Genomic DNA, 18,327 nt, shown 5'->3' on the forward strand with positions numbered 1-18,327 from the left:
GATCAAGCAATTACAATCATTGACTACATTAAGCAAAGAAACAGCGGGGTGCCCTATAAAATTGACTGCCAACTTGAATAATCAATAGACTCCATGTAGAGTAAATTAAATAACTGAAAAACTATTTGGAAAAGCTGAAGTTAAAAAGCCAATCAGTAATCCCTCATCCATGGCAAAACAATCCTGCTTCCAAAAGATTCTTTGGTTAGCTTGAATTTTCATCCCTGGGAAATCCTGGGACAGGGAGATTGGGAGGTGGGAAAAAAATTCTTCCACCTCTTTTATCCTTCTCTTTTCTAACTGTACACTTAATATGAACGTTATTTATAATCAATCGATGCTCTCTTCCTGTCATCTGTGCAGCTGAGAACACACCCAAGGCAGGGAGTTTGTGTTTGAAAGTCAGTATTCAAGAGAAGTATTAAGGTTTGACATGGTTCCCAGTTGAACCTGGAGCTAACAATCACAAGAAGGCTTTTTCTGGTGTACTTGGAATAATTTGGAATTTTGAATTATTAAATTTTGCATAAAATAAAGCCATATATATAGAGAAAGAGCTATGTAAAAGACCTTTTGAGGAGTTTCTGATTTACCTTGTCACCTCACACCCTCAGATGAATTTTTAGAAGACAGAACAATCATAATAAAATTTTACATTTCTCTCTTCCAAAGGTGCTCTTATTCCTTTTGCTTCCCTAGAAAGCATCAGAACATTTTCAGAAAAATAAATATTAATTTATATTTCCCTGGTGCCATGAAAAGTCGGCATTATTTTGCAAGGAATTGTTTATTCATTTATACACATATGTACAGACATTTGTTTGTTTTGTTTCAGGCTGGGGATACACCATTTCATAAGCAGTTTCTCTAATGTATTATTAGTAAATATAGGAGAAAAAAATTGATGGAAAGGGGAAAATGATATTTCTTTACAAACAAGCAAAAAAAAAAAAAACCCAACCCCGCCATTTTTGATGTGTTTCTTTGTGATTAAAATGTAGTGATAATAACTCTAGATCTAGAAACTAGGCTAGTTAGTAGCGATATATCTGAATGTGAAAATAATAATATTGGAGAGATTGCCAGTATTTATGTGTGCTTAACAACAATATTTTTCCACCAAAAGAGAAAAAATTGAAACCATTACTACAGAGGCAATACAATTTTCTTTGTGGTCAAGCCTGTTTCTGAAAACAACATATAACAGTAATAGTAAGAAGATACCTACGGCACTAATGAATACTTCATTAAACAGGCATTGTTGCTGTTCCCACTGAATGTAAGATCACCCTGATAGTATAAATGATTTGCATATTAACAAAAATAATATTGAGGTGTATTTAATGTAGCATTTGAATTAACTCTTAATAGCATGCAAGTTCTTTGGGGCCAGTTTAGGGAATAAATCACAGGATCAATTTGTTACTTATTGTCACTAGCTAGGCTTTCTGAACCTAGGTATCTAGTAAATATCTCAGTGGTATTATTTTTAACACACATCGCTTCTCAGCCTTTTGGCTAAGATCAAGTGTATTTTTAACACACTGATGTGTTTTACAGAGCCACTTACAGAGGAACACAATAAATTAGTTGTCAATAAACAGCTTGTTTTAACAATGTTCTGCTTTCTTTCCTATTAAATCTAATAGGGAAAAAAGCCTTCTGAAATGGCGTATTTAATGCACAAACTTTATTTTTAAAAAATTCCACCAGGAAAAGGAGAAATATGATGAACTAAAATTGATTATATGTCACAATAAAATTCTCCAACTTGTCGGCTGATGAGATGATAATGTCGCCCATGAAAGCAGAAGAAGCGAAGTGCTGCTGAGCTCCTGATAAAATGTCTTATTGAAACCTATTGTATTTACTTCTTATTAGATTCTGAACTCAAATAGATCTTGATTGTTGAGAGCTTGGGTATTTAAAAAGCTTTAAGATCATCAATTACATTACTCATAATTTCCACATCTGCCTTCCCTGCTGCAATTCAGAGAGAGAGAGAAAGACTATTATAACAGTCTTCCTGCAACTTGATTACTGGGAGACTCTGTTACAATGTGCACTTGAAATGCTGTTAAGACATGAACTTAAACTGCAATTTTCAGTTTTATGGAACTACTCCTATATGGATAGCTTGTGGTAATCACTGAAATAAAAAAGTAAGAGAGCTGCCAAACCATGCCAAAGAAATGGAGGATCACCCCAAACCCAGATCCCCATCAGGGCTGCAAAGAAAGCTTCCTTTTTAGACCTATCCTATTTTACCTTCCTGCTATGAATTAGCTTTTTGGGAGCTAACGTGCATTTCGATTTCAACAAAATAATAATGAAAATGGCCATTATGTAATTGAACAGCAGTTTGGTTATGTTTACACTGGGTAGAAGCAGGCTGTGGGGAGCAGGGACCTGGAGAATTGCTGCTGTCAAGATTTTGCCAAAGCAGCTCAATGTTTGCAGAAATTCGTGACTGTTTCTTAACTCCTGATTGAGAGGACAACTTGGGGCTCAGTTCCACAGGCTCCTGAACATGTGTAGTGCTTTCAAAGTTCAGATGCTCTGATAAGAATAGTTTAAAGCAGCTGCTTATCTTCTGGTCATACAGTCCAAAACACAGCATTTTACACATATTAATATTTGTCTTGTCTCATTGGATCGCACCATATCCAGGGAACTGGATGAGGAAGGGTCAATTTTGTGTAGTGGGAATTCAGCATCTTAATTGTCAGAATCATGACCAAAATTCTTTAGCTGATTTGACTGTGGAGATGGTCTTTTAATACACAGGTGTAGCTGGAATTCCCCCCACCACACACAGCACACACAGAGAGAAATAAGGAAGTGTTCTCTCAGGTGAAAACCAGAAACAAAGACAAGACACCCAGCATATTTGAGAAACTAAATCACAAATCCTGAGGAAGAAGGAGGGGAGAAAGCTGAAGAGGTATTTTTCCAGCAATGAGTCCTCCTGGACACAAATGCAGACTGCAATTTTACCTTGTCAGTAATGCTCTTCAATGGATAAAGCTTTTTTGTCTCTTTGAGGAATCAGTCCTGAGATCACCATTTGAGCAAATCAAAGACCTTATCAACTAGTCCTAAACACAAAGGAAAGATTTGCTGGTCCTTGCTAATTCCTATAAAATCTAGAGCATTTTACTCTTTGTTGGCTAAAGATTTTAATTCAGCATTTAATCTGTATGAATTTTAAATACAGAACTTTGGCCAGAAATATTTTGAGATTTTCTTTTAATTCTGTTTGCTGACAAGAAAGAACATTTTCCTTTCTGGATGAGCTCTATCTCCCTGCCACCAGGAAAAAGCATAATGAAAGAAAATAATTGATGTCACTTTACCTAGAGGAACAACAGTTTACAGGTCATGTGACAGTATTTACATGTTTGGAAATATATGGAACATGTATTATAAGTGAGCCACACGAAGTGCAAAGTGTTGTCAATAGCTTCCCCATGAAGTAGACTTTGAGAGGTCTTCCTGCACACATGGTCACTGTATTATTCTGAAAGGCCACAAACAAAAATAAAAACCACCCTGGAAGAAACTGCATTTGAAAAGTTTTTAGTCACAGCAACAAAGAGATCTTTGCCTAGGAAAAACTGAAAGTACAGATGTTGATGGTAGCAACAAATTTATCAAAATGAGTAAGTACATGGTAGCTGTATTGTGATGATACATTAGAATTATCTAGTATAGGTATATCCAAGAACTTTCTTTTTCATTGTCAACATTGGAAAAAAATGCGTTTGCCAAATACATTAATTTTTTCCTAAAAGTGGGGACTCAGCGCATATCTGTGATCAAGTGTACCTATTTTAAAGTAAAAGACCAGCTTCTGTGTATCCTATTTTAACTGCTCAATCTCTCTTTCATTCTTGTCCCTTTCTCCTTCCAGGAGATAGAAAGTGGTTCAAACTCTATGACGTGTGTGGATTTTTCCTTTTTCTGGCAGTCACACAGGAGGGACATCAGGAAACGCACACAGTGGACAAGTATTTTAGCCCACAGGAAACTCTCTGGCTCAAGGCTGTGTGTAGCAAAACAGAAATGCACATGAAAGATGTGAAAGAGAAGCACTGGGAAGAAGGCAGAAGGGTAGATCCTGACCAGTGACTGGACCAGGTATAGGGGCTACATTCTGTCTTATTTTTAACATCCTGTCTACAGGTTCTCTTCTTGTCACTTTCTTTTTTGGTGACACAAATATAGTATGAAGTAATCAGCCCAGTAGTCAGCCGGTGGACTGTGCAATAATTAATCACTTTAATGTAAAACCTGTAGCAGGACATATGAATCTGAAAAATGAGAGGGAGAGGGAGAGAGAGGGAGAGGGGGAGAGGACTTTGATAATGTCATCCAATTTTATTATTAAGGAAATAGTCCCATAGTGGTATGTGCCAATTGAATTCTATCCAAAAGTGCTTGTGGCACACATTTAGCAAGCAGTATTAAGGTTGCCAATTTCCAACCAGGACTGAAAGGAACTTTAAAGGAAATCTATTTCAATCACCTCTCTGATTCCTGAATTCTCTGTATTTTATTCCTGTGCACTGATAGGGTGGCTTTTCCCTGTCCACCTTTAATAGCAGAGGATTTGCTACTTCTCTAGTTGTTTCCTGTGTGAACTCTGATTCCTCTTTAGAGGAACTTCAGAGAAAGTTCCCCTTTGTGGCTGACCGAGACTTTCTCTAGGTCACCATTCTTCCACCTCAGGCCATATGTGCAGGGATTGACTTTTTCTTTTTTTTCAAGTATTGACAAAAGTGATCAAATCTGATATCCCATCTTTTTTTTTAATCTGCCTAACTTCATGTATAAATTTATAATGTTTGAACTAATAAATACATAAAGCACTTGGCATGACTTGGATGTGATTTCAGCATGTAGCACCCAAGAGTTCATGTGTTGAAATTTATTTATTTATTATTTTTATTTTAATGTAATACAAGTAGATATTAATAAAGAAAATATAAAAAGCCATTTTATGGGAAAATAATTTTTCATAACAAAAACACTGCCATCTTAAGAAAACCCCCCAAATTGATTTTTTTCAATCAGCTATATTTCTCCAGATATCTTTACTCAAACTGTGGGTTTCTAATTTTTAAAGTTCTCTATATTTACTAATTTTATTAAACAACTCTAAAAAATTTCAGAAAGTATTGGGGGTGAGGCATGGTCTCATTGCCGCTAGACAATTTATAGATATTATCATAGAAAATGAGAAACTGAGTTTTTCACATTGAATTTTAAAAAGGAAAATCCTGCACTTCTGAGTCTGATGGACCTGATTTGAAATCTGTTTCCATACTGTTAATCTTTTGGAATCTCAGGCTTCTCTGGGTAAAATGAAGATAACATCCATTTTATAGGATTGTTTTAACTATTAGAAATAGTGTACATCAACCGGTAAGAATTTCTTTTACTGTTCAAAGAGTGAAAGAATTGTTCCTAGAAAATGTTGAGCAACAATGGTAAAATAAGGAGAACCAGCAGAGGTACTGTCATGAAGAAGTACACACACCAATTGCAGGTGAAATGTGGCTCTTGCCCACTAGCACTGACTTTAAAACCACCATAAATCATTTCCTGGAGCTCATTCAACTGGCCTTGCACAACATCAGCACTTTCTAACTCCAGCCTGAGCTGCATTTAGCCACAATGATCCAAAGATGAAAAGACCACCACCGCCTCTCTGCCCCTCTCCCCAGCACCTCTGGTCCTGTAACATTGTGATTTTTGCACCAGCTTTCATCATCAGCTTAATAACGCTGCTTGGTGAAACAATGCCATCAGTCAGGGCATTTATTTTTATTTTGTTGTATTTGCTTTTGTTTCCCTTCTCTTATTTCTGGGATTAAGAGGGAATGAATCCTAAATAAAATACTTTACTACAAAACACATTGGACATATATTTTTCTTTATATAATACAGCTGAGAAATAATGATGTGGATATTCTTGTGCAGATATACTTCTTACCCTAACAATATTCTTATTAAGAACAATAATAAAGCAGCATGTCATGAGATGATGCTGTCACGAATTTGTACTCTTGTGTATTTTTATCTTCTCCATCCTGGATTCTTTCTACATGGCATGCTGAGTGTAACATTATTTCTGGTCTGCTAAAAGACAGTGTCAAATAAAATTAGTCCTCTAGACTGTATGCCATAACAATCTCTATAGAAGTGTATTATAGTCTTTATTTAATATATTAACTATATTTGTGCATATGTGTCTTTATAAATCATAATGAAAACTCCAGTGCATTTTGGAACCCAGCAGCATATTCACCAAAGATAAAAATGGCTCTGTTCTAAGTGTAATTTTCCTTAATAAAGGGAAAGGAGGACAGGCAGCCTTGCCCAGAAGGGATTATATGTGAAGAAAATGGAAAGTTTGCTATGGAAGGGGAATGGAAATGGAACTTGTTTGCTATGAATGAGTTAAGGCACTTGGGGATGAAGTAGTTTATTTGTATCCATATCCTGTGGTGGGTGTATCTGTGTGTATTCACTTGTGTTTGGGATGAGGTAAAAAGCTATATCATAAGGAATAAAAGAAAGAGATGAGAGAGGAATGCATCACCTTTATAAGGATGACTTTATATGGGTTCTTCCGCACCAGGCCTAGGAGGAGATGGCTAAAGTGCAACTGGCTGTACCTCTGCCTTCGAAGGCAGCTGGCACTGAAGTCCTTGGACGGACCCAAGAGGAAAAAGCTCCCCTCCTCAGTAAATGCATGTGGCAAGTAGCTGAACCAGTGGGATAAACAGAGTGGAACAAGTGAACAGACATAAACCCCGGCATATTACACTCCTCACTTTGCAGGAAAATGCAGCCAACGAAGAATATGATCAGTGAGTTCACCTCACCTTTGCATTCTCTGCCCTGTCTTACCACATCCCCTGGGGGGCAAGTTTGATATTCTCAACTCTCTTTTCATTTCCAGTCTGACATCATGGTTCTCTAAGATACACAAGTCGATGCCTCATGTGGCTGAAGCTTTGCTTTCTTGGAACCTCATCTAGGGCTCTTGCTCCTCAGCCAGATTGCACAACCAATCAATTGATTTTGTTGAGGTGAACGACAAACTCAAGCTGTGAGCCTCAGGGGAAGGCACCCAGACAGGTCACTCCACTCCCCCATGACCAAACCATTCAAACAAACAGCACCATTAAAGGGAGGTGGAATACATTTTAGAAAAAAAAAAATCCTTAAAATAGTACTTAGCCAACTCCCAACCCTGATAATCTTTAATCTCTGTAAAATAATCATGTGCTTATGTTTCTGTTTGACAGTGGTGGCATAAGCTGACATTTTGAGTCATTCCTTTGCATTTGGAAGAAATTACTTGAGGAACAATCATGGAAGCAATGAAGAGAATGTAAGCATTGAATTGAATTCTTATTTCCCCTACTTGCTAGCTTGGTGATCATGCCCCAATTATTTAATTTTTAAGAGCTTCAATTTCTCTTCTGTGCAATGGTCTTTATGGAGCACAGAGGTAAAGATCAGATAAGATTTTATATCAGAAGTACCTAGCATCATGCTTGTCACATAGACGTGACTTGATGAATGTCATTTCCTTTCACTGCTCTTTGTTTTATGAATTGCTTTGATCTTTTATTTTATGAGTTTTTAAATGACAATAAACAGAAATGAGCAAATACAGTAGAAGTATAGTCACTGAGCTTTTGGTTAAATGGGGTGGCGTGATCATGTCTTTACATTTATACAATATAAAATTATTATAAATAAATATAAGCCATCTAATTCTACAAACACAAAAGCAATAACTGGGGGGTGGGGCAAACATGGAAAAGAGACACTGAGACATAAATGACAGATAAAAAAATCAGAAGACGTAGAATAATTTAGGAGACCAAAGAAACCTGAGCCTGAGTAAATCAGAAAAGATTACCCAGGAGAAGCAAGTCTATTCATATAAAAAGAATACACACAACAAAGATCCAGAACTGAGGTACTGACTTTCTTCCCTGGAAAATGAGTGAGAAGTGGGCTGAAAATACAGAAGCTACCCAACAGTCAGCAGAAGAAGCAGTTAAGCCCTCAGATCTTGCCAGTCTTCCCATGCTTATGCCACATCCCCACCAAGCTGACACTCTTCCTTTACATTGCTAAGAAAGCTGAGGTTTATTCTCTGTAGAAACTAAACAATACAATCACTAGACTTTGGATCCCAAGCACAAGGGGCATTGGAGTCGAGGTGCCAGAGTGAAAACAGAGATAGGAAGAGAAAGGAAACACATTGCACAGTGAAATCTCACCCTTCTTCTCTATGTTTTGTTTCTAAAATATAGGCAATTAAACCTTAAGCTCCAAGAGATTAGAAAATTCAGCCCTGGAGAAACTGCTAGGAAAAAAATAGAAATTATCATTAAAATGACCAAAATATTTGCCCAAACATCCCACAGTGAAGCCATTCAGTTGACAAATACTACTTCCACACAGACCTTTCAATCAGCTTTTGAGTTACCTGATATTATCAGCAGGTAAATCACCAAAGACCATCAGACATTGGTAGGAAATTCTAGCAATAAAGATCCAAATTTAACTAAACAAGCACAAAAATCTTTCATGAAACAGAAGCAATGCAAGCAAGAAAAAATTATAAAATATCTAATATTATTTTCTTAGAGAATTTATTTTCATACCGAAATTCAGGAGGCATTAAATTCTTAAGAGCAAAGGACATGGTATTCGCCCCAGGGCAAGTCAGCATAATTAAGGACATAGAATTAAAAACAAGTCAGGAAACAACAGCAATTCACAAGGGACAAATTTGAAACCAAGAAAGAACCTTAAGTTGAAGCAAATATTTTAATAATGGAGGAGGAAATCAGCCAGAAAATAGACCAAGATGCCAACAAAACAGTGAATTGGAAAAAAGAATAAAAAACAAAAAGATATTGTTAAACAATAGTAAAAGAATCTTTCCAAGAAATGAAGGTCATGGATTTTCAGATTAAAAGGGCCATGAAATGCCTACTACATTGTATAAAAATGTGCCTGTAAGTTAATGTGGAGGGGAGAAAAGCAGTAAGAAAAACCCTAAGAGGGTATGGTCAAAGGATCAGAAATGGAGAAGACATCAGATTACCACAGCAAGGCTGGAAACTGGAATGCGGTGGTTTTCTAATTCTGAGCAAAAAGATTTTTTAACCCAAAATTCTATACGCTGACAGACTATAAATCAGTGAAGTTGATACAATAAAGACATTTTTATGAAACGGGGTTCTCAGAGTATTTTTATGTTCTGTGTGCTCTTTCTTAGAAAGCACACAAATAAGAAGACATGAGTTCAAGGAAGCAAGAGGTGAAGTGAAAACAATCTGAATGAGAGGAGGAGAGAAACCCAGGGGGACTGTGAAGAAAAGTATCAGATAACAAACAGTTTTTAAGAGAGGAAGAGGAAAATGCAGGGCTTCAGGAGGAATGCTTCCAAATTAAAAAAATATGATTCTGCCAGAGTGTACAGTGAAGATTTTTGATCTATAGAAAGTATAGAGACAAATCTTTCATAGTGAAAAGAAACTAGAAAAAAAAAAGAATGTATAGTCATAATACCATGCTCTTCAGTTGTAATAACAGTTGCATATTTATATTTAATGATATTTTAAATATTTATAATAATATCCCAAATGGTAATATACAAAGAATGATCAAAAATACAGTGAATGTTTAAATTAAAATAATTTATTACAGTAAAGGACACATTGCCATTAATCTGCCTCAATGTACTCTCCCTTTCGAATATATTTATCCCATTGTTGTTGCCGGCTTGTGAAGCAGTTCTGGAAGTCTTCTATTGTATGTGTCTTTATGAGGTATGATGAAAACTATGGTGAATGCTGCTGCTGAGTGCCATCCAACAGAAAGGCAAGCTTGTAAAACATTACAGTGCATCTGCATCACATCTGGTACCCTGCAGCTTCTGGCTCTTCCCCCAAATCAAAATGACCATAAGAGGTAAACATTTTGAAATGATTCAAGACATCAAGGCAGCCGTATCAGCACAACTAAAGACATTCACAGAAGAGGACTTCCAGAACTGCTCAGAAAGTGCTGAGAATGATAGGGTGTGTTCAAAGCAAGAGGGAGTATTTTGAGGGTGATTAATGGCAATGTGTCTTTAGTGTAATAAATTTAAAAAATTTAAACATTTACTGTATATTTGCTAACACTGCCCATGCATTTGTCATTCACATTCTCTCACCCATAACCCTGAGAAATAATGTTCCTGGCTAGCTTCTGCCTCTTTGTGATTCTTGAGTCTTCTTTCTGAAAATCCTTCCTGTTTTATCAGTTGTGTCATCTTAGGGTCATCTCCTCTTTTCCTTCTCTATGTTGCTTCCTGGCAAGCTCATCCCAGTTCTTGGCCTCAATTGCCTTGTATTGAAAGTTCACAAAATGTTTTCACCACAGTACATGAAGTCTTTGAGATGATGGATTTCTTAATAAAATGATTTGATCATCCATATATATATTCATTTGTAATTTTTCAATTCACAATAAAAATAATTATTAAAAAAAAAGTTTCTACACCTTAAAAAAAGCTCCACTGCACCAAGTGTGGTGATGTACACCTGTGATCCCAGCACTCTGGGAGGTTGTGGCAAGAGGATTACAAGTTCTAGCCCAGCCTGGGCAACTTAGCTTAGCAAATCAGCAAGGCCTTGTCCCAAAAATAATTTAAAAAAATTTTAAAAGGACTTGGTATGTGGGTCAGTGCAAAGGCCCTAGGTTCAATCCCCATTAACACATCAATCAATCAATCAATTAATCAAACTACTACATATTGGCATCACCTGTGGGATTTTTAATTCCTACTAATGCCTGGGTTTCATTTTCGCTTCCCCCAATTCTGATTTCATTGTCCTGAGGAGGAACCTCACTCACACCAGTATGACCTCAAAGTTTTTCAGCTAGTTCCAATCAACAGCCAACTTGAAACCCATTCATGAGGAGACTGATGACTTACAAAATATATTTCACTTTTACCAAGTATTGATTTTCAGATCCTTATTTCCAAATGTCACCTGAGAGGTGACACAGGGTGCTGAGTAACAGTATGGACTTTTATACTGTAACAGAGCCCTTGCTTCATTACTTATGTCTACAAACTTGTATAAATTACTTATCTCCTTTAAATCTTCATTTTCTCACCTACAAAATACAGTTTAAAATATTTACACACGGGGTAGTGACAGTTGAAAAAAATTAAGTTTTTAGAGCACTTTAACTTTAGAGTGTGTTTCATTATTACTATGTCTTCTGAATGCTTCTTAGTTTCTTTAATTTTACTATGTTGAAAGTGAAGTTGTAAAATAATATCTTCATTACAAATTTATTTTCATCAACAGAAGTTGGAAATACTAAACTGTGATCCTTAATCCTGACATGTAACTTTACTGGATTAAGAAATGCCTAGCAGATTAGTAGAGTCTAGAGATTAGTAAATGCCTAGAGATTAGTAGACTTCTGGTGGGTCTGGGTGGGTCTTGAGACATAGCCTTGGGGTCTTTGTCTGGTCCCCTGCCCCTTCCTCTCAGGCACTCTGTTTCCTTGCCTCCATGAACTAAGTAGCTTTGCTCCATCATGCCTTTCTGCAATGATGTTTCTGTTTTGGAACCACCCGAGGGTGGATTGAATTCCCTTAAAGTATAAACTCTTTTCAGCTGGGGGTATTTCATATTCTGTCCAACAATGGGAAAGCTCACTAATAACATATACATTCAACAATGGGTAATTGGTTAGGTAAAATGTGATGCATTCACATGATAGCATATTATGTTTGAGGCCACAGAACTTTATGATGTTAAAAAAATTTCTTTCCTATGCAAATGTGTGATACACTGAAATGAAAAGCAAGCTATGTTTCCATCTATATGAAATAAACACAAACAAATACACAAATCAGGATCTCTCTATGTGTGCAGTCACTGCCACAGAACAGAATTGTATCAATGATAACAGTTAGGTGGGAATCCAGCTGAGCTTTTTACATTTGCATCTTTCCCTCTGTATTCTAAGATTTTTGAATTAAGGATTTACACTGTAAGTGGAAACATGTTATTGTAAAATAGAATACAGAATTGATGTCATGATCTTTTTGCTTAAACCTTTTTTCTTCTTCCTTGTTCTTAAGTTTGGTTGGATGGTTGAATACCATCCATTCAGTCCTATATATTAGAAGCCATGGTTTACCTCTGTATCTTTCATCCCAGCTCACACTCTTTAGGTCTCCACTCCTTTCTTTCTGTCTGTGTGATTTGTGTATTTTCTGATCCCTCTTGTTTGTTCTTTCTGCCTTTGTCTTACTTTAAGCTTTCATCATGTTCACTTGATGGTTGAAAACTTCTCGAAGTATCTTCCTATATCCACTCTTTTTTTACTTTATTCCTTCCATCCTGTGTTGCATCTATTTCCTAAAAGTCAAATCTGATCATATATTCCCTTTGTTATAAATTTTAGTGATTCATGCTACTAATAAAACACAAATATCTTTGTATGTTATATTAAACTCTTTACTAGTTGACTGTAATTTTAATCTCATTTACTGCACTCCAATGATCCATCCTATTCTCTGTATAAAATCCTAAAATTTTTGAGTCCTTAAAATAAAGCTGCAGCTTTATTATAGGGTGGAATAGACTCTTACTTCCTGTGGCAAACTTGCAACAGCTTATTTATCCTTTGACACACAGCCTTTAGTTTTCTTGCTTCGAGATTCCTTTGGCTTCCTTTGACACCCTGTCTCCTGAGTTATTTTTAGTTCTTATGTACTTTTACTACCTTGTTTTATAACAAACTATAAGAAAATTTTGACATATTCCTCATATATGCATTCAATAAAAATACTTTTGAGTGTCTGCATTATCAAAGGTGCTATGCACAATGGTGAAGGTAAAGACATGTGTAAGATAGACCACAGCCCATGTCCTTAGGGGGCTAAAATATAGAGTGAAATGAGGGACAACCAAGTGGCAGACAGTGACATGTATCATCATAATAGCAAGAGAATGAAGTACTGTGGTGAGTGCCTCTATGAGAAACTACTTCATATAGGGTGTTGAGGAAGGACCTCTCTGAGAAGGTAGCATGGGAGTTGAAACCTGAAAGTTGAGATTGAGAGAAACTTTTGAAGAGCAAAAGGAAGAATAGTCCAGGAAAAATAAGGCTAAGGCTTATGAACTAAAAAATGCAGAATGGATTCTCAGAAGAAAAACGCCAGTGCAGTAGCAGCTCTTTGAAGGGTGAGGTGAAAAGGACATGGAACTGGAGAGGGAGGCTGGACTTTGCTGGACATGGGAATGTGTGGATTTTATTTTACAAAGATTAAAACAAGAGTAATGGGTTTTGATTGCTTTAATTTAAAAATATCATTCTGGCTTTTTTGTAAAAAGTTAAAAAAAAAAAAGGTGTTATGGTTTGGATCTTGACTGTCTTCCAAAGGCTCAGGTGTTGAAGTGTTGGTCTCCAACTGATAGTGCTGTGAGGACACCAGGAGAGGGACCTTGTAAATGGAAGCTAGGTCACTGGGGGCACATTCTGGACAGGAATATTGGAATCCTGGCTCCCTCCCCTCTCAGTTTGCTCCCTGACCAGATAAGGTAAATAGCCTCCTGTCGTGCACTCCCTCCCTCCTGCCATGATGCCTTGCCATGGGCCCCAAAACAATAGGCCCAAATGACCATGGGATGAAACTTCTGAAACAATGAGTCAAAAATAAGTCCTTTCACCTTGAAGTTGATTTTACCAGGTGTCACAATAATGGAAAGATGACTAACTCAAAAGGATTATAAGTCCATGAGTATAACGAACAAAATAGGGAGACTTTAGCCCTACAGAGACACGATGGCCATGTACAGTACAGAGGCAGGCTTGAGGAGATGGGAAGACTTAAGTGAATTTGAAATAGTTTTTGAAATGGAAACGACAAGATCTGTTGACAAAACAGTAAGGGCTGATATTCCCAGGCTTTGGCTTCATATGCTGCCCAATGGAGTGGCCACTTACAAAGGGAGAATGGAGCCATAGTCTACAACTAACTCTTCTCAGGGATTTCAATGTGACTAATTAAGAACATCAGTCTCTGCCTTTCCATTTGGGCCAGTGATTTCAGTTGGAGTATCTTCAACCTATAAACTTAGCCTTGGATAGCCAAACCCAGACAATTCTCTCGTTGCTGCCCATTGCTTTTCCCAGCCCCTAGCCTCTGTTGTGCATCTGGTCTGACTTCAGATATTGTCACTCTGTTTTCCTCATCACTGTATCCTCAGCATCCAGCACAAAATATGACAGATCACAGGTGTTCTGGATTGTTCACTGAATGATTGCATGTATGAATAAGTCCCTTGCCAGTAGATTCACATTGAAGCCTTGATTCTTCACAGCAATCACTTTTGCTAAACCTATATATCTCTAAATCAAAGAATTGTGTCAGGGGTTGCTAAGGGGAAATAAATAAATTTCATATATTTCAATAATATAGATATCGTTATTGAGGAATTTTGCTTAAGTAGATCAGAAAATAAGAGTTATAGATCTTGTCACCTAAGATAGACCATACTTGTTTGGGTCACCTGGGAATATCCACTTTTATTTATGCTTTGAAATGTATTTTCTTACTTCCATACTTATTAATCCAATGAAAGAGGCAGGTCCAGCATCATTCTTCCTGCTTTGGATGAGGCATGAAAACTGGAGAAGTCACCTGTCTCGTGGGACAAGTCTGATTAGTGGAACAAAAAACAGGAATGGGCACCACACCTTCTAGTTTTCCCATGTGTGAAAGTTTCTTCCTGGCTGTGTGAATGCACCCAGGCAGCACAACTGTTGGAACCACCTTTGGAATTTGGTCTTGTGACTTTAAAGCCAATATTCTACATCTGTGAGACTTCTGTTTCTTGCTTGGGACATCATTTACTCCCCTATTTAGAATATCAAAATATTTTAAATGGCACATTTTGAACAATAGAAAGTAAATCATTATGCATATTTCCAGAAGACTGATTTAAGAAACTGAGAAGCTCATTTCATCCCTTCTGGACTCTGAATTTTCCTATCTTTCCAGGCCTTCTGCTCTTTTTCAGTAAATCCTTCAGCCAGTGGTTCCATGAAAGTAACAGCATTGAACTTCTCCAACAGGTGATACTACATCACTATAAAACAACACACATCTGTACATTCGTAATCATTACCAGTCAGGTTTTTTGAGACTCCACCAGTAAGAAGAGACAATCATCCGACTACATCAAAGAGGGAGATAATTTACTTTAGTTCCTAAGTCTGAAGGATAAACCATTAGACAAAAGAGTTCATGGGGCTTGTTTATTTCTAGTTCTTCTATTTTATAGGTCACAGATTTAGTACTCAACCTCTTTCTACTTTATTCTCTTCATTTTAACTCTCTTGCTATTATTTATTAAGCAAGATGTCAGGTGCTTGCCTGTCTCCTTCAAAAAGAACAAAAACATTTCAGAAAGGAGAATATGCTCAGAAATATTCAAACAAAGCCAATTTCCCTATCTTGAATAATCATGCTCTTCATTAGTGCTCATAATTGTATTTTCTCCAAGTCAAACTATAAAATACCAGTGTCAGATGAAGTTTATAACAGAGACTCCAGGAAAGCATATTAATTTTAGATGAGCGAGTTTAAGGTCACATCCTTTTCCAATGAGAAATGAGGTAGAGATACCTTCAAGTCTTGATGAGTTTTTAGCAGCGCAGATCATGACCTGATGCAATGTGAAACCAATCTTCAGAATTCACTGTGGTCTGATTTTACTTGTCCTCAAGGATAGTCATTAGCCTGAGCTCATACTATTGGAATTTGGTTTTAAGGATAGGGCAAAGTTTCCCTGCCATAATTGCTTCCATCTGCTACACTAACACATGTGTTCCTGTAATAAAATTTTCTAAAACTCTCCAAAGTCCACATGCTCCCTTTTGACCAGGCTCTTGCTGTACTGATGTTTCACCTGCATTCCGTCTGGGTGGGAATCTGTCTTGCAGCTGGCTGCTGCTTCAAGGCCGGGGCTGGCTGGAGGAAGTACAGCATTTGCCTTAAGATTCCAGTGGCAAATTGAATACAGACATTTGCCTTAGGTGCCAAAGATTATGGTCACATTCGTTACATCATACTCCCTGCTCAAGTCTCTGCTCACTCCAATGAACTCTTCTTTAATCCATTCTGTTGATTCATTTTAAAAAATGCAAGAAACACACAAATATATTCTTCTCATAAAAGGATTATTTTAACAATAAGAAATAGGAAAATAAGAGAAAAGATAAGGAAATAGGAAATAAAGAAATAGGAAAATAAGATAAATATTCCCTTAAGCACACTCTCCTCCCTCCATCCCAGATACTAAATGACATATTTTCTACAGATATGAAATTTCCTCTCCTTAAAAACAAGCTCATTTTACATAAAATACAAAGGCTTCCAAAACTTCTCTAAGTGGGAGAAATGAAAAGAAAATAACTTCATTAACTCACCCTAAATCACAAGATGAAAATACTTCATAAGAAGCAAAGCTATATATTAATGGGTATATCAGGGTGTTCCTGAATTGGTTTGTATCTGAGTCTCAAGTTATTTGAAGTATAAGCTGATCCTCAAGCGTGAGAATGTGACATCTGTCATTAAAGCTGTGATTCAAGTGAAATGCACAGTTGCTTCCCCTGTGCTTCTTAAGCACAGACTCCCAGTGACACTGGGCTGGATCTGGAAGCATCACTGGGCCTGAGCAGGCTGAGCCTCGGCTTCCTGGATCAAGATACTGCTAAGGCTGCCATCAAGAGAGTCCCTCGAGTCATGGCTGTTAGCCACAAGGTCTTTAGAAATTGTGTTATCGAGTATGACCTTGCTTATATGTGTATAAATGTGAGATACATATAATTTATATATTTGCGGAGGAGTATATTATTCTTAATTTTTGTTAGCAAATACATTACAAAGTTTGCACACGATTGTATATACTATAAATACTTATGTGAACTCCATAGTTAGTCCTTACAGATACTAACATTCCTTAAGGAAGGTGAAAAGTTCAAAGTCTAGAGTTGATTGTTCAGGTTGTGAGATTTATTTGCCTCTCCTGATGGATGTTTGGTCTGAGAGATACCACTCACTTGAAAATAAAATGCTTACATTCCTTGGCAGATGGTTTAAGGCACTCAAGAAAGACACAAGGAGATACAGAGAAGGCTGTGCATTTGCTGAGACTCAAGGCTGCAAGACCAAGACCCACATGCTGAAGAATATCAAGGAGGTCATCTAACCCATCCACTGGACTCTATCCCTGCCTAGGGCAGTACCACTCCCAAACCACAGATGACATATGACTGTTAAGCCCACAGCCGAGAGTCTCCAAGACACATCCTTCCCTGTAACTCTCACAATCCGATAAACCTACCAGAAAGTTCTTCCGTGCCTCTCCTTTGCCATCTGTGACTTCCTTCATGGAAATTAAGAAATGTATGTTAGCATCCACCTCAAAACCATCTCAGGTTTCAAAACCTTCAACATTTAAAGTGTTAGTTTTGAGTATTAAAAAATTTCACAATACAATATTTGATATAATGTATTTGAGTGAGGAAATAAGCTGATGAAATAAATGGACATCGATTCACTACCTGATTTATGAATTACTTCTACTGCAGCCACCTGAATACATTTTTTTCTAAGCACTTTGCTTTGGTCCTGTTATGCTGAATTTTTGAATTTAGCATTCCTTTGCTTTTTCTTTCAGTTTTAGAAGTTTTACCAAGTATACATATAAGATAAAATCTAGATTGTTTAATTTTATTGATTTAGCTGCATGAAAAATTTACTTATTAATTCATGCTTTGCTTTTATCCTTCAAAGTAATATTTCTAAAATTCACTGATGTTTTAAATTCTCTCATACTTATTGTTATGTGATATTATTGTTATGTCTGTTCCAGACAATTCAGCATTTCTATTTTAATATTTAGATCTTTAATCCATTTTGATTTTGGTTTAGTGCATGGTGAGAGATATAGGTATAGTTTTAATCTTTGGCAAGTTGAAACCCAATTTTTCCAGCACCATTTTGCAAAATGTTAATCTTTGTTGAGTAGCATATCCCAGGCATTGTACTGTTAAAACCATCTTTCATCTTTCAATTTTAAAATTCTCCATTGGTAATGTGATCATCTAAAAACTACTGTACAGCTGGCTTTACAATAGATGTAAGATATTTAGTAGGACAAGTCCTTTATTCTTATTTTTCATTTTTAGTTTGTTTTGATT

The 18,327-nt window shown here is 36.7% G+C and overlaps 1 pseudogene; it reads left to right on the plus strand.

The window, feature by feature from the left end:
* The first annotated feature begins 1,498 nt into the window (after window positions 1–1,498).
* LOC147824054 (U2 spliceosomal RNA) lies at window positions 1,499–1,667 on the plus strand (annotated as a pseudogene).
* Window positions 1,668–18,327: the final 16,660 nt, after the last annotated feature.

Source organism: Heterocephalus glaber, unplaced genomic scaffold, assembly GCF_053883595.1.
Source record: "Heterocephalus glaber isolate CG9 unplaced genomic scaffold, H.glaber_assembly_v1.0 deba00001555, whole genome shotgun sequence".
Classification (NCBI taxonomy): Eukaryota; Metazoa; Chordata; class Mammalia; order Rodentia; family Bathyergidae; genus Heterocephalus; species Heterocephalus glaber.